At 41.9% G+C, this 25,158-nt stretch overlaps 1 long non-coding RNA gene and 1 pseudogene across 1 annotated transcript; one reads left to right on the plus strand and one right to left on the minus strand.

Moving 5' to 3' along the window:
* The first annotated feature begins 1,020 nt into the window (after positions 1–1,020).
* LOC101700030 (coiled-coil domain-containing protein 112 pseudogene) lies at positions 1,021–2,882 on the plus strand (annotated as a pseudogene).
* Positions 2,883–14,177: 11,295 nt separating this feature from the next.
* LOC110349416 (uncharacterized) lies at positions 14,178–24,607 on the minus strand. The gene is made up of 3 exons (XR_002395355.2): positions 21,734–24,607; positions 19,845–19,892; positions 14,178–15,943 (listed from the first exon to the last, which is right to left on the minus strand). It is a non-coding gene; the product is annotated as an uncharacterized LOC110349416 (long non-coding RNA).
* Between the last annotated feature and the right edge of the window lie 551 nt (positions 24,608–25,158).

The raw sequence follows: 25,158 nt of genomic DNA on the forward strand, positions 1-25,158 counted from the left end.
TAAGAATGGTTTGATCTGGACATGGTGCTGCACCTCTGTAATCCCAGCACTCAGGAGGCTGAGGCAGGAGGATTGCCATGAGTTTGAAGTCAGTCTGGACTGAGGACAACAAGACCCTGTCTCAAACCAAACCAAACAAAACAAAAACAAGAATGGCTTATTAGTCAAGTATTCTCTCATTTTGGTCATGTTTAAAACTGATATCTAAATAACTTAGTTGGATATAAAACTTTGATTCATATTTTATTTCTTTGGTATGCTTTAAAATGCTGTTCAGAAAGTAGGTGTGGTGGCACACACCTTTGATTCCAGCTCTTGGGAGGCTGAGGCAGGAGGATCACAAGTTTGAGCTTAGTCTGGGCTACACAGAGTTCCAAAGTAGCAAGTCTCTGTCTTTAAAACAAAAAAAATGCTGTTCAAGGGGGATCAAATTCATTGGTTAGGTTCAATGCTGGCCTTATGGGGAAATTTGATTCAGTTCATGACTGATTCAATTTGTCATCATGGAAAGAATTAAGTTCATGAACCAAGGAATCATGTGTTTCTACCTCAGTTCACCTATGTTCTTGGTTTTTAAAATTTCTGTTTCAAGACAATTTTTAATATCCTGAAACCCAGCCAGGTACGGTGGTGGAGGCCTGTAATTCTAGCACTCTGGGAGGCTGAGGCAGGAGGAGCGCAAGTTTGAATACAGACCAGGCGATTCAAGCAACTTAGTGAGACCCTGGCTCAAAATAAAAATGTTTTAAAAGGGCCGGGGATTTAGCTCAGTGGTTTCGCCGCCTGCTACACAGGCTCAAGGACCCGATTTCGATGGGCCGTACCAAAAAAAAAGTTTTAAAAGGGCTGAGAGGGCCCCGCCCTTCTGCCTCCCACCCTACAACACGGCTCCGCCCCACAGCCCCGCACTCCTGAGAGCCGCTCCTCACAGACCTGTTTGCGGAGACCCGGGGGAGTTGCTCGGGCGCAAACCCCCAGACCCGCCTGGTCTCTGCCCCCGGAGCGACTTGGTGAGGAAACATGGTCGCCCTGACGACGGTCGCCTGGGCGGTGGCTGGGGCGGGCGCGGCCGCGGGGACCAGCGTGGGAGCGTCAGCGGCGCCAGCGACGCAGCAGAATGACGGCTGTTTTAGTGCTTCAGGTGGAATTCATCCTTTTCAACTTCACAACTGGAAGCGGAAAGTTAGTCGGACAAAGAAAACAGAATTCATACGCACAGCAGAAAAATTTAAAAATCAAGTTATTATTATAGAGAAAGATAAACACAGTCATTTCTACAACCAAAAAAATGACTTCAGAATGGACCACAGTATGCTGGAAGAATTGGAAAATAAATTGATTAACAGCAGAAAAATGGAAAGAGCAAACATCCAGCAACAATTAGCCAAAATACATAACAATATAAAGAAACTTCAGCATCAGTTAAAAGATGTGAAGCCGACACCTGATTTTGTTGAAAAGCTCAAGAGAAATGATGGAAGAAATTAAAAATGCAATCAAACACTTTTAAAGAAGAACAAAGACTGATATACGATGAGCTTATTAAAGAAGAAAAAGCAAGAAATAATGAATTGAGTGCCATATCAAGAAAAACTGACACATGGGCTGTGGGTAATTCAGAAACAGAAAGCTTTCAGAGCAATCTCAAGTAAAGTTTCTGTGCACAAAATGACACAAAATACTCTTCAGGCACCAGTGGTAGATTTTGAAAAATTCCTGCAGCAAATAGGAGGGCGACAGGGGGGCTGGGATAATTATGACCACCAGAACTTTATAAAAGTGAGAAATAAACATAAAGGGAAGCCTGCATTTATGAAAGAAGTTCTAGAACACCTCCCGGCTTCCCGGGAGGCACAGGATTAAGTTCCACAGCATGAGAAATGGTATCAGAAATTTCTGACTCTAGAAGAAAGAAAAAAAGCGTCTATTCAGAATTGGAAAACTAAAAAGCAAAAGAAGTAAGAAATTTTCAAGTTAAAAGAGAAGGCAGACAATATTCCTGTGCTTTTTCATAATAAACCAGAAGGTAATCAAAAGCAAAAAGAGGAAGAAAGAAAGAAACAGAAGTTGGCAGTTGAAGCTTGGAAAAACCAGAAAAGTACAGAACTGTCAATGAAATATGCTTCTAAGTTAAAAGAAGAGGAAGAGAAAAAAAAGCAAAAAAACCCCAACGCCAGCTTAAACTAAAATTACTATTAGAAAGTTACACCCAGCAGAAGAAAGAACAAGAATTTTTGAGGCTTGAAAAAGAGATGAGAAAAGGCAGAAAAAAGGAAAACTGTTGCTGATGAAATTTCCAGGTTTCAAAAAAGAGATTTATATAAGCTTGAATTGAAAATTCTAGATAGGCAAGCAAAAGAAGAGGAAAAGGCAGAGAAACAAAGAAGATTGGCAAAATTAAAGGAAAAGGTTGAAAATAATGTTAGTAGAGATCCCTCTAGGCTTTACAAATCTAGCAAAGATTGGGAAGAATGAACCAAAAGTGTATGACCAACAGGTTCTGGGCCACTTCTACATATCCCACACAGGGCTATTCCAACCTGGAGACAAGGAATATAGAGGAAAATATGAGATAATGGAACTACTATTCATTTGATGAGAGTACTAGCATATTCAGTAATACCAGGAGACTGTGACTAACCATATTCTTTAAATATCACTAGCCTAGTCAGATTTTTTATTGTGCTGTATGTAAATCCAGAGGTACTGTAAGTTTTATTCTGCATCATTAATGGTTCCTGTTTCTACTAAAAGGGTGTTTGGGGGGGTATATGTTGGCTTGTTACTGGTATAAAATTATTTATATAAATTTATGTAACAAACGTCCATTTAAATACCCAAAGCATTTCAAAGATACTTTGTTTTTGTCATCGCATAGCAAAATCGAGGCAGTCTTGGAGAAGCATTTTTTAAACCAAAATTTTGTAATTTTTGTAACTTGGAAGTAAGTTAGCTTGAATAATAAAAATGTCTTTTTTTTTAAGAGTTACAAAATAACTTAGTACTTTTTCTAAGTTCAACATATTGGTAGTTTGTCAGTTATTACTTTTTTGTGTAATAAATATTTTGTATTTGAAAAAAAAAAGGGCTGAGAATGTAGCTCAGAACAACAGCCCTGAAATCATCCCCCAGAAAATAAATAAATAAATAAATAAATAAATAAATAAATAAATAAATAAGGGCTGGTGATATAGCCCCGTGCCAAGGCTCTCGGTTCAATCTCTAGTAACCCCCACTACACACACACACACACACACACACACACACACACATACACACACACACACGATGCATATTTTGGGGGATATTTATTTGTTTGGAACAGTACTTTTTTGTTTCATTGTTGTTGGTTTTCCAGCTTGTTTTCAGTTTGTTTATTTGTTTGTTGTCACTCAAGTGAACTTTATATTTCTGGGAGTGATTTTTTTAATGGGGATCCAGGCCAAGGACTCACCCTTGCCAAGCAAGCACTTCACTGCTGGCTCCGCCCCAGCCCCTCTGGAAGGAACGCTACCCTCCCTATGCCCAGTCTGTGCTGTGTTCACAGACCCTCACTCACCTCCGTCTCTACAGTTCTTTAAAGGTCGTCAGAAAAAACTCTGCTGGAGATGGTGATTCATTCTTAAACTCTCAAGTTATCTGAAATTTGCAGCTGCTTCTGTCCTTGTATAATACACCTGTGAAATTTGTGTGGACTTATTCCTTCTCATTAATCTTCATTGGTTTTTGGAGAATTTGTGGAAAAATTTAAATTTAGGCTGCCAGCACTGCTATAGCTATTCAGAGATCCCATCAATACATGATTCTGAGTAAATAAATACATTCAGGGCCAGGGATTTAGCTCAGTGGCACTGCGCCTGCCTTACAAGCTCAGGGTCCTGAGTTCAATCCCCAGTACCAAAAAAAAAAAAAAAAAACCATTCAATGACAATTTTATTTAGATGTAGAAAGTAAAAAAATCTTTCAAGATGCAACATATATTCAGATTTTTCAAGATCTAATACAAGAATTATAGGAACTGCCATATATCAATTGCAAATTATAAAAATATGGGTTTGTTAAAAATCATAATTCTCTCAAAAATGGAATACTAGATTAAAATATCATTAAGGCTTATTTATTAGATTCCCTTCAACTCTAACACAAATATGTTTCTTTTCATCTCACTGTCACCCTAAACTTAAACTAGGCTGAAGAGTTTTCTATTTTTTGCCAGCTTCCCAAGGAAGAATCACTTTCAGCAATTAAGTAGAGCAAATTTTAAATAAACCTGTATCGCCTTCATCTTGACCCCATATATGCTGAGAGTTCAACTCTGTGGTGCTTAGGACTCCACTTCAGGTTCTGTACCTGCAAGGACCAGCTGTATTTGTAAACTAACTGGCCATGGCATTCAACCCAGACTTGCAACAAATCTTCTCTCATGTTGCAGACCAGATGGAGAATTTCACTCTTTCCTAACATCGGGCAGCTGTTTTCTTGTGGTGTTCACAGGCCTGGAGTGAAAACCCATAGCCTGCTGTGGGGCCCTGGTGAAGTAAGAGGCTTAGAAATTCAGATTTTTCTGTTTCTTCTTCTAAAATATTCTTAAAACATTAATGACAAAGCAACTAAGAAATACTGGGAAATCCCATACAAATGTGGCCTTGTATTTATGCAATAGGTAATTTCATCTCCCCACATAGCACTCTCACAAATGTTTTACTACATAGTTTGTACACAAATGGAAATTAAAGAACAATGAATTGCCCTTCTATATAAATTAATCCTCAATAGATGACCATCATAAACAACCAAATAACCAAAACCAAAAAAAATGGCAACTAAGCTGTACTGGTAAGAAACATCTAAAAATGGTTCGCCTCTTTCTCAGATGCACTAAATCAGAGTCTTAAAGAGAAACAGATAGAGAAGCCCAGTTTAATGTTCTCATTACAGAAGACAAATGGTAAAACAGATAGTGGGATATAAAGCAATTCCAGCTCTTTATCACTTTGGTTCTCCCAGAGTTAAACATTTGGACCACAATGGTTTTAAAACACATCCATGAAAAAGCAGGAAAGCAGAACAGGCCTGCAGATTTTCCTGGAATTCAAGCCACAGTCATGGAGATGGGATTAGTCGGGGCCCCAATCAAACTAGAAAGTGTGAAGACTGATCTTTTAATACAAAATTAACATGTGACCCAGGGCTCTCTGGTGCTTTCTGTTTCACCAACATCAACTATTTCTGCAAGGAAGGTATTTTTTTAAGGCTGACTGCACTCTCAGCTGGATAGCAATCTTTTTTTCACATCATACACTAGGGCCAATTTTTTAAATGCTCATTTTGATAGTAGGAGCCAAGAGCAGCTGTAGATTAAACACATCAGGTTCGATTTCACTGTGAAATTTCACTATGAAAGGCAGTCAGAGTTCCATCTGCAGAAAGACATTAACCAGTGTGACTCCTGCTTCAGAGTAGTGAAAAGGAGCACAAAGAAGGAAGGAATGAGTGAGAGAAGGCAGAAGTGCAAGGAAAAACAGTGATTTAGACTCCCTTAAATCACTGCTGTGAATGAACCCGGTAATACTCATGGGAAGAAGGGAAGTATATTATAATTACAACCTTACTAGAATTCCTACACAATTACTGCTGCAACATACTGAATGTGGTATTAAACTGCTGCTTTCTTTTAAAAGAACATCAAGGGTTTACAAAAGCGAACTGATTTTTTTGTATGTCTTCTTTTGGCTTTTTTATTTAATAATTTTTTTTATTTTATCTCTTCCCCGCCCCCTTCACCCCCTTCCCCTCCCCATGTACCAAAGCTTTGTTTCCATTTTTTCCTTCTATAAAAGTAAACTGAGGGGTCGGGGATTTAGCTCAATGGTCAATGGTGCCGTCACCTGGCTCACAAGTGCAAGGTCCTGACTTCAATCCCCAGTACCAAAAAAAAAAAAATCATAAAAGTTAACTGATTTGGGGGTGAGGTGGAATCTCAGCATTGTTTTCATTTGCATCTCTCAAATGACCAGTGATGTTGAACATTTTTTCATATGTTTATTTGCCATTTCTACTTCTTTGTCTGAGAAATGTCTGTTCATTTCAGATACCCATTTTCAGACTGGGTCTTTAAATTTGGGAGGTCTGATTTTTTTTTAAGTTCTTTATAGATTCGAGATAGTAGACCTTTGCCTGAGGAACAGGTTGGTTAAAATTTTTTCCCACATTGTGGGTTGTCTCTTCACACTGTTGGTGGTTTCTCTTGCTGTGCAGAAGCTTTTTAATAAGAAGAGATTCCACTTGTTGATTGTGCTAGTTCCCGTGCTACTGAGGTTTTGTTCATAAAAATCTTTTCCTAGACCAATGTCTTCAAGAGTTCTATCTAATCTCTGTTTCAGCCAATTCAGCATCTGTTTTAATATTTAGATCTTTAATCCATTTCAATTTTAGTTTAGTGCATGGTGAGAGATATATAGGTCTAGTTTTAATCTTTGGCAAGTTGACACCCAGTTTTTCCAGCACCATTTATAAAAGAGACTATCTTTCCTCCAGGGAAGGTGTTTGGCTCCTTTGTAAAAGATGAGGTGGCTCAGTATGTCTGGAGTTGTTCCTGGATCTTCAGATCTGTTCCACTGGTCCTCAGGTCTGTTTCTTTGCCAGCACCATGCTGTTTTTTGTCACAGTGGCTTTGTAGTATAGTTTCAGGTTGGGGATTGTGATACTCCCTACCTTGTCTTTATTGCCTAGAATTGCTTTTGCTATTCTAGGTCTCTTCTTGTTCCTAATGAATTCTTGGATTGTTTTCTCAAGGTCTGTGAAGTTTGCTGCTGGAATTTCAATTGGGATTGCATTGAATCTATATAGCAGTTTTGGAAGTATGGCCCTTTTCACTGTGTTGGTTTTTCCTACCCAGAAGCAAGGGATGTCTTTCCTTTTTTTTTTTTTTGGTACTGGGGATTGAACTCAGGACCTTGCACTTGTGAGGCAGCCGCTGGAACTACTGAGCTAAATCCCTGGCCCATGTCTTTCCATTTTCTGGTATCATCTTCGATTTCTTTTTTCAGAGTGCTATAGTTTTCAGAGTAGAGGTCTTTGATTTCTTTTGTTAGGCTGATTCCTAGGTATTTCAATTCTACCTCACCCCAGAAAGAATGGCTACTATTGAAGGACCCTAGTTAACAAAACAGACTCCATATTGCTGCTAGACGACCCACCTGCCTGCCCTTTAGATGAACTTAGAAGGAGGAAGCTTAGAAACCTCCTCCCCTTAGAAAGTCTCTTAGAAACAACAGTTAATCAACTATTGTTTTACAAATGTTCTAACGGCAGGATATTCCGCTTCTGTACCTTTTGCTTGCTTTGCTAGTTCTATCCCATAGAGGGCCCTAGAAAGTGTTGGCCTCAAAGGTGTATAAAACATGTTTGTCTCCCCTCAGTTGGGGCTCGAGTCCGATGCTCTGCTCGGGTCCCGGCCGGTAATAAACTCCTGTGTGGATTTAATATCGGTCTCTGGTTGGTTCTTTCTCGCTGGGTGTAAAACTATAATGAAATCCACCAATAACAAATGCTGGTGGGGGTGTGGGGAGAAAGGAACCCTTCTCCATTGTTGGTGGGAGTGCAGACTGGTGGAAACACTGTGGAAATCAGTATGGAGATACCTCAAAGAACTAGGGTTGGAAGTCCCACTTGACCTGCTATTCCCCTGCTGAGTATCTTCCCAAAAGAAATAAAATAATCATATCACAGTGATATATATGCACCCAGGTTCATAGCAGCACAGTTTGTAATAGCTAAAACTTGGAAACAGCCCAACTGCCCATCAATTGGAAACTGGATAAAGAAAATGTGGGGGTTATTTTTGTAAAATGGAGTGTTTCTCAGCCACAAAGAATGAGAAATTAGAGACATTTATAGCTAAATGGATGCACATTGAAGAGATACTCTTAAGTGAAATAAATAGGACACACTTGTGTAAATAATAGTTTCTCTGGTGTGAGAAAAAGTGTAAATAAGGATCAAAATGTATAATCAATAATGTGAAATAGGAAGAAAGGGGGCAAAGGGAAAGGGGAAGTGGGAGGGGTAGGGGAAAGGAAAGAAGGGAATGAGAAAATGAAAAAATGGAAACAAAGTCTTTGTAAATAGGGAGGGATGGAGGGGTTGAAGGGAGGGCAGGGGAATGGGGTAAAAAATACGAACCAAGACAGATTATGTAAAGGTACAAATTTCCAGTGATGAATGTCATTATATTGTATACCTAAAATGCACCAATAAAATTAATTTTTTTTAAAAGTGAACTGATTTTAAATTAAACAGAAAATTTCTTTGTAGAAATTTGGTCCTGAGGTCTTACGATCTTGAGGACCATAAAAGTCAGACATAATAACAACATCAAACTTAAGCCCTAGGTCCTGACACAGTCATTTGTAAAGGGCTTCTCTGAAGTGGCTTTTTTTTTTTTTTTTTTGGTACTGGGGATGAACTCAGGACCTTGTGCTTACAAGGTAGGTGCAGCATCACTGAGCTACATCCCCGGCCCTGTAGTGGCTTTAATCAATAAAGAGCAACATTTCCTTACCCGGGTTTGGTGGTACACATCAATAACTCTAGGAGGCTGGGACAGGAGAATCACAAGTTCAAGCCCAGCCTGGGCAACTTAGTGACTTAGCAAGACACTGTCTTCAAATAAAACAGAGATAGGGATGTAGCTCAGTGTGAAGGTCCTGGGTTCAATCCTCACTGCTGGAGAGAGAAGGGCAAAGAATGAACGAATTCCTTCAGAAGACATAACGAGACAAAAAAAGTTCAGCCTTCCTGACATTATAGAGCCTAATTCTACAATTGGAGAAAGGATAGAGAGTCCATGAGAAGCCAACTTTTAGGCAATCGGAGCACCGTCCCTCCAGAGATTCTGGAAAGAGACAACAGGATATCTAGACAGGAAGTAAAGGTTTAACTTTCACTGCTCACTTAGAGACAAGCTGAGATGAATTATGGAATAGGAAGGCTGTTTTCAGGGTCTTGAAACTTATGTTTCCTTCTTTCTAACAAAACAAAATAGTGAGATGCTTGGGTGTGACGCTGAGTGCTGAATTTCGAGATGGAACAATTACCTCTGCCACTTCTTAACCATATATCATCATCCATGAAGTTTCCTGATTTCCTCACTATGTTACTTATGAAGTTACAATCCAAGAAAGGATATAAAACTCACTTTTTCTGACCTTTAACCAGCGATATCCTAGACCAGTGATGGCAAACCTTTTAGAGACAAGTACCCAAACTGCAACCCCAAACCCACTTATTTATCACAAAGTGCCAAGACTACAACTAAACCTGAATATTGAGGTTTTAGTTTAGAAAAAACAACTGTTTTCCAATGCTTAGGTGCGGGGGCGACTGCATGCCCACTGCAGCACATGTGCCACAGGTTCACCACCACTGTCCTAGACTCTGAAGTCCAAGCGATCCAATCTACTCTTGCACTCGTTATTGAGTATGAAACAATGCTTGTGTGTATGACTGAAACAGATATGTTTTTCAACTGAGCTAGGCAGCCACTACATAGCAATGCAAGAAAATGTGAAAAGCAAACCATATGCTCCATAATAGAATTTTCAAAATTCAGACCTCACAGAAGATATACAATGGATCCTGGACTTACGAACTCAATTCATTCACGAGGACTGGTTGTAACTCAAGTTGGTCAACTGAAGAAAGACTCAAGCTCCTCTACACAGCCTTCAAAGTCTCTCTCCTGTACACAGGCAGATCTCAGTGTCCTTACAGAGACACTGGCCCAGGATTTCCCAATTAACCCCACACAGGAAAGGATGTTGTAATGTTCCTTCCAGAACTCTTTAAGGGTTAAATCTGTATCTGAGACTATCTAGAAGCACAAGCAGCCAGCATTCGAGTCATAACTCAAGACTTTGTTCATGAGTTAAAACTAAAATTCCAATTATAACCCAAGTCGTTTGTATGTCGGGCCAATCATAACTCGAGGGTCCACTTTATTTAGGGTGCAGTGCGCAGGGCTGAGCTCCAAGTCAGAAAGCAGTCCCTTTCGTCTCCAGAGGCCTCTCCATCTCAGCTAGCTACCAATTCTCCTCCTTTAGTTGTCAGCAAAGTTTAAGGTTTTCCACCCTTGTTATTCACATAAACATAGTCAAAGACTTGAATAGATCACTCATGATATCTAAAGGTCTATTATACCTCAAAAGAAGGAATCTCTATAAAATTTTAGAAAGATTACAAAGTCTTGGGATCTTGGAAGGTGGACCCTGGGATGAGTATGTGGGGTGTGTCTGTGTTTTCATCATCCCTCTCATATTATGCCTTGTGGGTAACGACATGACTTTACTAGTCATAAGACGGCCCTTGAGGAGTTGGTTTAGTTGGAGAATCTTCAAAGCAATGAAGATCTTCACTAGGCAGCTATTTATTTTTCCTTGTGCTCATATCAAGTTTTCCTAGATTATGAATTGTTCCCACAAAGCCTAACACAGTGCTGTACCTATATTTACGTAATTAATTAAAATTCATCATCTTGTGCTTGACCATAAGGTTTTCAACCAATTCAGCAAAGCAATTTTTCTTCTCACTAATGACTGGAAGCATGAGGCATTCTGGATGAAACTCTCAGCTTCTACAGAGCTCCCCCAGGTTTTCTGAAAGGGTCATTTTCCAAAATAGTAGTTGCCTTAGTCACTTTCTCGTCACTGTAACACAACACCCAACACCCACAACTTAAAGAAGAGAGGTTCATTTGGGCTCATGTTTTCAGAGGTCTCAGTCCATGCATGGTCAGCAAGCTCTTAAGGTAGAAATGGCATGGAGGAAGAGCCTGGCAGGGAAAGGCTGCTCACATTACGGCGGCCAGGAAGAAGCAAGCAAGGCGAGCGACCAGGGAGGGTAATATCACCTTGCCATTCACGTCTCAGTGACCCACCTGCAACCAGGCCCCACCTCCTCACAGCAAGTCAGCTATGAACGCCTCATCAGGAGATGAATCTGCTGATCAATATGGTATGCTCACGATCTAGTCACCTTCCAACCACATGATTCTTTTGGGGGGACACCCCAGGTCTAAACCATAACAGTAGTATTAGTAGTAGCTCAAGCACTGCCTTGACTGCCCTGGGATTCTGGTCCCCTAGAATGTGAAGCCATCCTCAATGCCCAAAGACAGTGGTTACACCACATGGATTCAGTGAGACTTTGGACTTACAAGGAGCTGCACGTAAATCCCCACTGTCATATATGTTATATGACCTTGGTCAAGTTATCTACCTTTGCTTAAATATCAGTTCTTTTATCTATAAAATAGAAGTAAAATTTACTCATTTTTAGGTCCACACTAAGCTTTTCCTTGCTTACCAGACACAATGTTCATGTTATTAGAATGTGCTAGAGCCATTATGGACTACATCTCAATGAAGCATGTATCCAGGAACTTAGAAAAGAAAGCAACATTAGACCAATGTAGGAAATTCAGCAATTACAACCTCCAAAGAGCAACTCTTACAAAGGGACATATACAAGTGGAAACGATGGTCAGGAATTCATGCTTTAATTCTCTCTAGGCTCAGCTCTGAACTGTTTGGCTCAGAAAACTACAAACTTCAAATGGCCTCAAGTTAATGTCAACTAGAAAAAGTGGTGCTCGTGCTAGGACCAAAACTTGACAGTACATCTGGTCAGGAAGGACAATTTATCTCTACACAGAAGAGACAGCCACCTGGCTCTCCAAGGCAAACCCAAACAGGCCTAGACATGTTTCCTTGACCTAGGCTTGGAAATGGGAATCATGGCTTGAAGGATTCCAGTCTCTCAGTCTTTGTATGCACTGTAGCTGCCAAAGGTACACTTTCCAGAGTCAAGTTGGATGATCCCACAAGAGAGACAAGAAGCCCAGACCCTCATCCAACTCCAAATTGGTGTTCCTCAGATGGAGGTGTCATCTTGAGATCACAGTAGTGGTGGGGATCAGTACTAGCTGCTTTTGTGGCCAACTTTCTTCCCTGGACAGAAGAGAGCCAAAGGGATTATATGTGTGCTGGAAGGCAGAACAACCACCCTCTCAGTTATGTAATTACATTGCCAAACGCTTTGTACTTTAAGAATCTGATCACATGGGGTAGGGAATGTAGCTCTTGTAGCATGCAGGAGGCCCTGCACTTCAAAATAATCCCCAGAACTGCAAAAAAATATATATTTTTTAATTCCCAAATCTCATCTTCCTTCCCACTATCTTCACCTTAAATAATAAAGCAATCTAAAGAACTGCCCAAGCTTCTGATATCACATCCTAAGAGTTTCTGAGCCCAAACTAGAAAGAATAAAAGCTGTGCACTATTGCAGTCATTTCTGAACTGCCTGTGTTTATCTGAGTAGGGTAATGTTTATGCAGATTTGCTTGCAACCTATCAGAAATGCTGGGGTGCGCTAAGCTCAGGGTTCCCCAGCAGGAGCACAAACCCACTCCATGCACAGTAACCTCATGGGCCACTTCACATCACTCTGGGACTTGGAAGAGCAAACAGAATTGTGCAGACATGAAGCTTAGGCTGCATCTTGTGCCACGATCAATAAAGTCCTCTGTCTCTGATTCAGGAATCTCAGGTCTCCTGACAGCTATGGCAGGCTAACAAGTTAACCTGCAAGTAGAGCACACTCTCAAACCCTTTGCAGTTCTTGACACGCTGCCTTCTCATTTATCATTTCTTCTGGAAAACATGAAGATGACTGAACAAAAATCTGGAATATTGTCAGTTTCAGAAAATACAAACTCCAGGGCCAGGGATTTAGCTCAGTGGTTTTGCCGCCTGCTGCGCAAGTGCAAGGACCCAAGTTCAATCCCCGGTACCAAAAAAAAAAACAAAATACAAACTCCAAAACGATTGTGTAGATAGACTAAGAAAGCAAGCATGGGGGACCAGGGATTTAGCTCAGTGGTTCTGCTGCCTGCCTTGCAAGCACAAGGTCCCAAGTTCGATCTCCAGTACCAAAAAAACAAACAAAAAAAGCAAGCATGGAAATTGAGGGAAACAGAGTGGTAAGTAGTGTATATTGGGGTTCACTGCCCAGATTCTTACTTCAACACTAAGGCAGGCATTCTCCAAGCTGCCACGTATCAGGGTGCTGTAACTTACAGCCGCATCACAACCCAGAAACTGTCCTCAGTAGAGGGAATCTTCCTCACCCAGAGTGATGTCCCCTCCCAGGGGACATTTGGGGGTGGAAGGCTAAAACCTAAGCTTATTCCTCAAGTCAGCCCAGCCCAGACTCAGGTTCTCAATGGCATCAAGCAGGTCCCTATGAACTATTTGAACTCCTTCTGCTCTATCCTGTTTCCTTCACTTTAGTGAAGGTGATATTTATAAGACCATCATCCAGTAAACCTGACGCATGGACATCTGAGTCTCAGAGGCTGTTCTCAGGAACCTAACCTGAGATGGGAGAGGTATCTGCTTCTACGCATCTGTCGGATTCTCACAACTTTCCTCCTCACTTCACTCTCACATTTGCTCAAATTTCAGACTAACCCACTCATAATCAAACACTGTTAAAATTTTTTAATCAAGTTCATCAGAGGATGTACAAATAGTTACTTAAGATCAGGGTGTTGAAAGGTTTCTTGGGTGGAGATGGAACTCCACAGGATATGAAACTCCCAGCAGATCAAGTAAAGATTTTCTGTGAGATTTTCTTTCCTGAACTCTGTACAGTTTCCAAAAAAGTGGTCTGTTCCTAAGAGAACAAAAGAAAACCTGCTGGTGCGTCTGCAAACAAGGAAGAAAGCTATTAAGCAACAATCTGAACAGCATAGCCAGAATAAACAGCCACTGTAGTTAGGACTTTGGTTGATTTTTGTTTTCTAGTTATTAAAGAGTATTTGGGGGGGTAATGCAGAGTTTCTTTTCCTAAAAGATCTGAATGCTGAGAATCTGACTGATTAACCTAAAATCATCAATTACAAGAGTATTTTTTAAAACTCCAAAACATAGGTTTTTGGCTGGATGTGGTGGCACATGCCTGTGTGCCTATAATCCCAGCACTCAGGAGGCTGAGGCAGGACAATCACTGTGAGTTCAAGGCCAGCCTGGGCTACATAGTGAGCTCAAGGACAGCCTGAACTGCAAAGCGAGACCCTGTCTCAAAAAAAAAAAAAAAAAAAAAAGTCTTTTAAAACTTCAGAGTATTCTTGAAACTCCCAGAAACTCTATTCAAGGGCATTCTGCAATGAGTATAAAAAACAGGTCTTTGTCAATGTTCATTTACTGAAGAATTTTGCTTTATTAAATCAGGAATTGAGTTTCTATCTTTTTACTAACAGCTAACAGAGCCAGGGAATCAAAAGGCACTAGGGTAATTACTTTCCCTAAAAATCAAAAGTAAAAGCACCCAGTCTTCAACCTCAGAGCAAGAAAATCTGCTTATTATCAAAGGCAAAGGTTCACCCAAAGGTAAACCAGAGTCAACTGCCAGAATTTTTAGGCAATAGAAAGAACAAATGCATAAGTTGCTGACTTTGTTACAGTGTAGTGTTTATAGACCATTTAATGCAGTGTTTCCTTGCCAATTAAAAGCATAGGATTTACCTTTCAGTTTTACTATCTTTGCCTGACTCATACTAGTAATATGAGCCAAAGGGATTAAGCAAACGGCTGGATACATACATCTGCAAAACTATCTCTACTGGAAACTACCTTCAGGGTGAAAGGAAATGATATAGGGCCCTGAAATAGGGATTGGTTGGATTTCCTTTAGATATAATTGGTACAACTAGAAATGGATTCGGATTTATAATGCCAAAATCTGATTATCTGGCCATTGTAGAGATTCTATGAGCTACCTAATAGTCTTTAATAAAGCTTGCTGTTATAACTAGCAAAAGAGGACTCAAACACAACAGTAAGCCACAAGTAACTGATGGCAAAGATTCTGGAGTCAATAAGCCCAAAGAGAAACTGGAATCTCTGGCGGGTTTTAAAACTCAGTTGCCATTACGAGATTGGTAGTCCGTTGTACACAGGGCAAATGTTACTTGAATGACCACCTGTAGGAACATGAAACGAAGCACCTGCTCTTGACAAGACCGAGTTTCCTCTGGCTCTAAACAGGAAAGCTTCAAGGGAGAAAATGCCAAGTTCAATATTCAAATTCTTGGCACACGGCACAATCACAGAATAAAGCGTTACTATGACTAGCCATTAAAAGGTCTCCTACATCTTGCAGTTGCTCTGCCATGATCACAGAAGGGCAGGCACAGAACATGATCCGGTTTTGCTCAACTGGAATGTGGGCTGACTTCACAGCTCTGTTAAGCACAAGTTCGGACACTGATTGAGAAAAAGGGGAGAGTCGATTGGTACCACCGAACACTTAAAAACAGCAGGCCTCCCTTACCGATGAAATAGTTCCCTCTTCCATTAGTTTGCTCCTGACCTCATACAAGAGCCTCCCTCCTGCAACCTCCTATGTTCTGGGAATGGAGCCCAGGGCTCTGGGCAAGTTAGGCAAGTGCTACCAGCCCCACGCAAAAGCCCTTCTGTGAGTGCTGCACCTGAGGTAGGTGCTTCTCAAGCAGCCCCCCCACTCCTGTTTCTATGTCTAGCAGAGACGTAGTGTCCTTTGATGTACATTGCAAAGTCAAACCACAGGATGTACACGAGATTACAAGGACTAACTTATATTACCAGAAACTTGGAGAATAACTGCAAAAATGGATTTTGAGGATACTAGATTAGAGGGGAACATAGTTTTAGGCTGACTAAACTTACAAAATGAAAGCACATATCGAAAATTCTGGATCCAATATTCCAGTTCTAGGTAACCCGGGTTGCTTCCAAATGATTTTGCTCTTGTTTAACTGACTCAGATCTGGACTCTGATGGCTATGCTGACTGAGGGTGAGATTCCAGATGGTGTCACGTGGTGGGAAATACGCAATGATCTAAGAAGAAAGAATAACAGACCCCAATTAGCACAGACAACTTATTTATCAGTCCCCAACTGCGCCTCCCAAAGTCTAAGATGTTCACCAAGGCAATGAAAAAGACATAAACGCTGAGGAAAGTACCCGTTTCCAGGAAAAACACCACCATGGTTGAACTCTGTGGGTCAACACAAGGTGGAAAAAGCTACCCTTGCAAATGGGTTCCATTATTTCAATAAAGATGATGGGGCCCTTGGAACGTGGTGGCCAGTGTAAGTAAGCCAATTAAATTATTAAATGTTGGGGGGCCAGGGATTTAGCTCAATGGTGCCACAACTTCTGGGGATTTAGCTCAGTGTTTCCGCCGCCTGCCTCGCAAGCAAAAGGTCCCCAGTTCGATCCCTGGTACCAAAAAATAAAAAATAAAAAATAAACAAGGTCCTAAGTTTGATCCCCAGTATGGGAAAATAAATAAATTATTAAAGATAAAGTTTTAAATTCTATCAAAAACAATCATATAAAGAATATGTAAAACAGAAAACTGCCAGCCAGGGTGTACATGCCTGTAATCCCAGCACTTAGAAGGCTGAGGCAGGAGGATCGCTGCAAGTTTGAGGCCAGCCTGGGCTACACAGTGAGACCTTGTCTCAAAAAACCAAAAATAAATAAATAAAAAGAAAGAAAAGAAAGCTGTTTCTTGCAAGTATTTTTTAAAAATAAACCTCTTGACAAACTGGATAGTGGGGAGCAAAAATATACAACCTTATGATTTAAAAACTGGTGACAGGGCAGGGGATCTAGCTCAGTGGTGCTGCCACCTGCCTCACAAGTGCAAGGTCCCAAGTTTGATCCCCGGTATCAAAAAATTAAAAAGTGGGGCCAGGAATTTAGCCCAGTGGTTCCGTCGCCTGCCTCACAAACGCAAGGACCCAAGTTCAATCCCCGGTACCAAAAAAAAAAAAAGTAAAAAATAAATAAAAACTGGTGACAGGGCCAGGGATGTAGCTCAGTGGTTCCGCCACCTGCCTTGCAAGCCGAAGGTCCCGAGTTCTATCCCCAGTACCAAAAAAAAAACTGGTGATAAGCAATGATGGTGGTGGTGGTAGTGGTGATGATGATGATGATTTGCAGGACTGGAGATTAAAAACAGAGCCTTTGTACTGAGCTACATCCCCCGCCCTCACCCCTTTCTTTTTGACAGGGTCTGGCTAACTGCCCTGGCTAGGCTAGAACTTGAAATCCTCCTGTCTCAGCCTCCCAGAGTGCTGGGATTATAGGAATACACCACTACACCAGGTTGAAATTTATTTTTAATTGTTGGTAAATCATTGATGTTTAAAGTAAAAAGTATCCATGTAAATCTATGGAAACTAGACTTGCTCTGTGTGTCTCCTCCTGTCCTGAGGTGAAGCCCCACTCTGGAAACACCATCTCCTGACTCTTCCCCATCATGCCAGAGTCGCAGGAGCTCAGGCGCCCACTGCCTGACCAGACCCATGTAGCTCGGATTGCTCCTTCTATTTCTGGACTCCAAGGATGACTCGAACAATTGGTGTTGCTCAGGCGTGGGATCTGGCTCCGAACACATGTCCCAGGAGCCTGGTGATGCAACCGGAAGTGCAGGGCATGAACTTCCAGAGGGGCAAACACTGACCAGTGGGACAAATGTGAGTCCATCTCCTTCCTCCCTCCAGCACTATTTTCTGTAGGTGCAGCCTATCCAGTGATGTCCCGTCTCAATGAGCGTCACGCTCTGCCAGGCTTGGTGGAGCATGCCTATGATCCCAGCACTCTGGGAGGCTGAGGCAGGAGGATCAAGAGGTCCAGGCCAGCTTGTGTGATCTACTGAGTGAGTGAATGAGTGAGTGACAGCCTGTCTCAAAAAATGAGGGGGCTGGATGCTCAGTGCAAATCCCCTGGGTTCAATTTCTAGTACTACAAAAAATAAAATAAAATAGCATCACACTCCACACTTCCTGAGACAGTGGCCAGCCTGATACTGTGCCAACTGGCATTTGTCTTCCATCCTCCCAGTCTCCTTCCCATCTCCCTCTCTCTGCTGTGTCAGTCAGCTTTTCACCACTGTGACAGGATACCTCAGAGCAAAGGTCTGCTCTGGCTCAGGGTTTCTGCTCCTGGTACCTTGGCTCCACTGTTCTAGGCCTGAGGTGAGGCAGAAACACAACTGGAGGTGCAGCAAAGGAAAGCTGCTCACTTCTTGGCCACCAGGAAGCACAGAGAGATGGAAAGGGCCAGTGAGGAAGGGGTGGGGACAAAATATACCCCGCAAGCTGGGCATGCAAGGTAATTCCAGCCTGTGGGAGGCTGAGACAGGACGACTGCTGTGAGTTCAAGGCCAGCCTGAACTACACTGTGAGACCCTGTGTCAAGAATAGACAGACAGACAGACAGATAGATAGATAGATAGATAGATAGATAGATAGACAGATAGACAGATAGATATCCTGCGAAGCCACACCCCCAGTGACCTGCTTCATCTAATTAGGTCCCATATTCTAATGCATCCACTGAGCTAGGAACTCAAGGATGGATTAATCCACTTGATGAAGTCAGAGCCCTCGTGATCCAATCACTTCCCAAAAGCCCATCAGCTCTGCACACTGCAGCACTGGGGACCAAGCCCCCAGCTCATGATCCTTGGGCAACATATTACATCCAAACCATAAGACTCAGCCTCCCCGACTTTCACCTCCCAATGGAGCATCACCACGCATCACAGTCACTTCCCTCGTCCCTGTGTCACCATAGCCAGCACACACAAATTAAAGAATGAGAGGTTCCTTTCGGCTCACAGCTTTAGAAGTTTCAGTTTATGGCTGGCTGGCTCAAAAAAATCAGCTCACCGCATGGTGTCCAGGAAGCAGAGAAAGAAGGGAGGAGCCAAAAGGAAAATGTCCCTTCCAGGTCACATCCTGAGTAACCAGACCCCCTCTCCTAACAGCAAGTCAGCCCCATAACCCAGTCACCTTCCAAACACGTGAGGTTTGGGGGCTGTTTTAGATGCAAATCATCACACCACTCAGGCCTCTTTTTCCAAGGAACCCAAGCTAAGAGAGTAATGAATTTGAAAATTCAGAGAAAATGACTGGTTTCCTACCAAAATAAGAGCAACTATACTTAACCAAATAGGAGGTAGAAAACCTGAACATATTAATAATTACAGAAGATGCTAGAAATCAAAGTCCATGCAGGTAAGTTTAGATGGCTGACCCACTGATTTAACTGCTGTGTGGTGGTGTTGATTGCATGGGCATGGGAACAGCAGAATCTCCACAGAACAAAAACCCAACAATCTATCATGACCTGTCAGGTGAAAATATTCACCAACCACTGACGCTGTGTTTTGCCCCTTATTCTCAGTGTAACAAATCATTACAGACACAGGCTCTGGAAAGAGATGGACACAAATCCCCATCCTTTCTCCTGAGTACTCGGGAAAGCTTAACTCTTCTGACTTAAGTTTTCCTCATCATAAAATGAGAGAAACAGTACCTACCTTGTAGGATTACTGTGCTAATTAAAAGTGATAATTCTTGTAAGATGCTTAGCACAGTGGCTAGCAGATACTAAGTGTTGTGTTCAAGGTATGTTGGCTGTTTTTACCTGCCCCAAACATGATCATTTCATATACTTCTACAGACAGGTTTCCGAATTAATTTTTAATTCTATTTAGTTAACCCATTTTAAATGGGAGGTTTTTTTGTACATTTTGAAGAGCTGTATGATAAGAAACACCCAGTTGATTTCTTGAAAAAGCTAGGGCTCCATGACCATCTTTAGCCATGAATTAAAAGCAATGAATGCTGACAAGAGAAGGGATCACTGTGCTACTCAGCTTTCTGTTGCTGTGACAAAATACCTGACATAAACAAAGGAATAAAAGCTTATCTTGGCTCACGGTTTCAGAGGTTTCGGTCCATGGTCTGCAGTCTCCATTGCATTGGGCCTGTAGTGAGGCAGAAATATAACAGCAAAAAGACATGGTGGAGGAAAGCTGATCATTTCATGGAAACCAGGAAAGAGAGAGAAAAAGCCAGAGAAAGAGGCCAGGTATCATGCATCATCACCAAGCTTGTGCCCCATGATCCACACCTTTCAATCAGGCCCACCTCCTGCTTCCATCACCTCCCAATAATGCCATCAATTGCTCTCATGAATGGATTAATTCACTGATGAGGTTGGAGCTCTCCTGATCTGTCTCTGGAGACACCCCACAGACACACTCAGAAATGTGCTTTACTAATTTCCTGGGCATTTCTCAATCCAATCAAAGTGACAGCCAAGATTAACCATCACAATCACCACAGTGAGCCCATGACATATACACATTCAACAGCTATTAAATGTTGAAATGTTTAGTCCTTAGAAAGATACTCTGCTTAGTGTTTTAAATTAATTAAATTTCTAATAGTTACAACTACCCTGAAAAGTAGGCATGGCCAGCAACTGTTAGGTGTACCATGGCAACATAGTACTGAGATGCCACCCCAACTTTCGGATCCACCACTGTGATGAGTCCACAGCCATCAATGTTGAGGTGAGGCTCACCACCAGGCAGAAAGATTACAACCTCCTGCAGGTTCAGATGAACATTAGCATCTTAGCAATAAACTATTTTTTCATTATGGTATGTACATTATTAAGCAAATGCTATTGCAGAACTAATACACTAAGTTATATGACTCAATTAATATCAATACTTAACTTTATTGCAGTGGTCTGGAACTGAACCAGCAATACGTCCAAGGTATGCCTATCTACCCAAAGGAAATGAAATCAATGTGCTCAAGAGATTCCCACACTGCCATGTTTATCTTGGCATTATTCATAATGGTCAAGTTTTGGAATCAACTTAAGTGTCCAGCACTGGATGATTCGGGTGAAGAAAATGTGGGATATATAGCCACCCTCTGTACCTGTGCAGTCTGCATCTGTAGATTAAATCTGCCTCAAATGGAAAATACAGTGAACCCTCGAGTTACAATCAGCCTGACATACAAACAACTTGGGTTAGGGCCAGGGGTTTGGCTCATTGCTTCTGCAGCCTGCCTTGTAAGCACAGGGTCCTGAGTTCGATCCCCAGTACCAAAAATAAAAATAAAAAAACAAACAACTTGGGTTATAACCAGAATTTTAGTTTTAACTTATGACCAAAGTCTTGAGTTATGACCCAAATCCCGGTTGCTTGTGCTTCCAGATGGTCTCAGATACAGATTTAACCCTTAAAGAGTTCTAGAAGGAACATTACAATGTCCTTTCCTGGGTGGGGTTAACTGAGAAATCCTGGGCCAGTGTCTCTCTAAAGACATTGAGATCTGCCTGTGTAGAGGAGAGAAACTTTGAAGGCTAAGGACCCTGAGCCTTCATTGACCAACTTGAGTTACAGCCAGCCTGTAAACAAACTGAATTCATAAGGCAAGGATCCACTGTTATTATTACAATGGGTGCTCATGGGTAAGAGAGAACAGAAGTAGAATGTGGAAAGAAAAAAATACAAACAGGAAAGAAAGGTAAGGAGTAACAGGTAAGTTTCAACCATGTTAAGCGCCTCAACTGAAATAGATGTGACTTTTCTTGACGATTATACCCAGCTGAAAAGATTATCTAAAGAAAACGGCTGCCATCCTCACCTCTTCTCTCATCCTTTTTACTTTTCATATACATTTGTTCAGATTATTAAACTTCTTAAACGTGTCTAACTTCTCAGATTTTACTCTTTCAAATAACTAGCATTTATACTAGAATCAGAAAAAATATTGTTTTTGACAAAATTTGATGACTGCTTACCTTTATGGATGTTTTCTCCCAAGGCCTCCATTTGTTTTTACTTGCACCATGTGCTAACTGACTTTGCTACATTTTCCATGATTCTGAGCCATCTGAGCCATCTCCTGGCTTTAGTCCTTTGAAGGAAAGAAAACGCTGAGTCCCCACCCAGGAGCACTTCTTGCCATCACTTTTCATGTCAGGAATGATTAGGAAGGACACACATCCAGGTGTCTGTCAGGCAGTGGATGGAGAGCACCAGATCAGCCCCGGAATACTGGCTCTGTCCTCGATGGGACCTTACTGACTAGGTGACTTCAGGCAGACCACTCAAACTCTCTGAGCTTCATTTTCTTATCAAAAAATGGAGGGAAGGCCAGAGATTTAGCTCAGTGGCATCGCACCCACCTTCCAAGAGCAAGGTCCTGAGTTCGATCCCTGGTACTGAAAAAAAAAAAAAGCAGGGGGTGGGGGATGGCAAAAATCACAAATCTGTGGTAAGGAACAAATAAAACAATGAGGCTTCATGTCCTCCTGGATATTCTTTCCTGTTGATTGCAGATATTAAAAATATTCCTGAGAGGGGCTGGGGATTTAGCTCAGTGGTAAGGTCCTGAGTTCGATCCCAGGTCCCCCCCCACAAAAAAACCCCTAAAAATCCTTAGCCTCAAAAAGTATGGTGAAGGGATTTAGAAACAATAAATATTTATTTCTCACAGTTCCAGAGGCCAGGAAGTCCAAGATCACGTTGCCAGAAGATTCCATGTGTGCTAAGGTTCACTTCCTGATTCACTGACTACATCTCACTGTGCCTTCATATGGCTGAAGGTACAGGAGCTCTTTAGGGTCTCATTTATAAAGTCATTGATTTCATTCACGAGACTGCCTTCATGACTTAGTCTCCACTCAAAGCCCTACCCCTAACACCATCATAATGAAGGTCAAATTTCAACATATGAATACTGGGGTCCCCTAAACATTTAGTCTGTAGCAGTTCACCCCCAGGCCCCAAAATCCATGTTCTTCTGACACACAGCATATATTTATTATATCCCAACAGCCCCAAAGTCTTAACTAATTCCAGCTTCAGCTCTAAAGTTTAAAAGCTTCTGCTGGGCATAAAGCTCAGTAGTAGCATGCTTGTCTGGTACTCACAAGGTCCTGGGTTTAAATTCCCCTGGACCAAAAATAAAATGGAACAAATAAACTCGGTGTTCTTAAAATCCAAAGTCTCATCTAAATATCCTCTAAAATTGGATATGGTGAGACTCAGGGTATGATTCATCCTGAGGCACATTCCTCTTCACCTATGAATCTGTCAACCCATATAAATTATGTGTTTACAACCATGGGAAAGACATAAGATAGACACTCCCGTTCTAAAAAGAAGAAATCAGAGAGAAGAAAGAAAATAGGAGTGCCAAGTCCCAGGTAAATGCAAAACCCAACCCAACCTGGTAAATGATGTTAAACCTTAAGGCTCAGGGTTAATCTTCAGTCGAGACTGTGACCTCCAGTCCCCCTCGGTCAGAGATCCTATCTTTTGGACATACTGAATGAATCCTGCCTTCATCGCTGCCCCTGCACACTTTCCAGGCAGGCTCTGGGCCCAGAGCTCCAGGAAGCTCCACCCCGCAGCACATCTCCGCCCCTGCCCCGCAGCTCTTGGGGCTGGGGTGCCAAGCCCATGCCATTACTGGGAGGCCCATCCTTTGAAGTCTCGGTAGGGGCAGCCTTATCCCCACAGCTCTGCTGGAAACACCCCATGCCACACCAGGACCTACAGGAGCTTCCCTTGGGATGCCAAAGAGTCCAGAGCTTAAGTGTGAGGAGACAGCAGACACCAGCAGCCCCTACTCTGAACCATTCTTCCCCCTGGTCCCCTCCTACCATGCATTTTGTGCCTACAGTGAGTGGTAAAGACAACACTGAAGATCTCTGCATTGCCATCCATGGTCTTTCTTCTGTGGTCTCAGTGAAAAGCTCCTAGCTTCTGTTGAGATGGCTGCCCATTTGGCCATACCCTAGTGTTCTCTCCCGAACAGGATTTCTTATTCCTTTCAATACAATAGTTTGAAATTTTTTATGTCTTTAAGTTCTGTATCCTTGTTGATTAACAATTCTATCTTTAAGTTATTTCTCTCTTTTTGCAAAAGGATGCCACTTCTTCAGCACTCGCTTAGAAATTTCTTCAGCCAATATACAAGCCAGTATCTTCAGCCAATAACTTGTGAACTTGTTTGAAAGTTCTACCTACCTACCAAAAAATACTAGGTCATGAACGCAAATTCAGCCAAATTCTGTGCCACTTTATAAGAAACATCACCTTTCCTCTACTCTCCCTTAATACAGCCTCTTTTCTGAGATCTCATCAGAATGGCCCTTACTATCCATATTCCTTTTGATATGTCTGAAAGTAAGTTTCTCAATCATTCTTTTGTTTAATGAGCCCTCACTAGAATTGCCTTTATAAGGCTCTCTGTGGTAATGTAGGCTTTTTCTAGCATGCACCTCAAAACTCTTCCAGGAGGGCCAGGGATTTAGCTCAGTGGTTTTGCTGCCTGCCCTGCAGCACCAGGACCCGAGTTCGATCCCTGGTACACACACAAAAAAAAACTCTTCCAGCCTCTGCCTATCACCTAGTTCCAAAGTGGTTCCACATTTAGTTACTTGTTATAGAAGCACTTCCTCTTCTTGGTACTGTTAGATTTCCCTCACCTTAAAATGGCTGCTACATAAAATGGCAGCCTTCTCCTTCCCATAATACCCTGCTTCCCATTTAAAAATATGGCTTCATCCGCCAAAAGACAACCTTCTTCCCAACATGGCCCTCTTCCCACCTAGCAACTAGTGATGTCACAGGCTCCTCCAATCCCAAGCCACTACATCACCCAACCCCACCCCAGCTCCTACAAGCCCCACCCCAGCTCCTATAAGAAGCACTCCCCCTCCTGGTGATATTGCTTCTGTCTCTCCTTTGTTCAGAGACAGCCCGGCAGATCGTCCCTGCAATAAAGGCTTGTTGTAGTTCTGGTCTGGTCTTGGTTTTCAGCTCTTTTACCTGACAGGTACCAATTTCTGTCTTAGACCATTTAGACTGCCCTAACAAAGTACCACAAACTTGGTTAATGATAAAAAAAATTATTATTCACAGTTCTGGAAACTAGAAAATCCACATTCAAAGCATTCAATGTCTTGCAAGGGCTTGGTTCATAGAAGGCCACCTTCATGCTGTGCCCTCACATGACAGACATGACAAGGGTTATCTCTGGATTCTATAAGGGCACGAATCCCTTTCAGGAAAATCCACCTCAGGAGCTAATCACCCCCCGACCCTAAATTTCTACCTCTTAATATCAGATTGAGGATTAGGTTTCAATATAGGAATTTTGTAGAAACATTAATATTCACTCTGATTGCAATCCATAACTGTTGACATATAATCT

Source organism: Heterocephalus glaber, unplaced genomic scaffold (genome assembly GCF_053883595.1).
Source record: "Heterocephalus glaber isolate CG9 unplaced genomic scaffold, H.glaber_assembly_v1.0 deba00001444, whole genome shotgun sequence".
NCBI classification, from domain to species: domain Eukaryota; kingdom Metazoa; phylum Chordata; class Mammalia; order Rodentia; family Bathyergidae; genus Heterocephalus; species Heterocephalus glaber.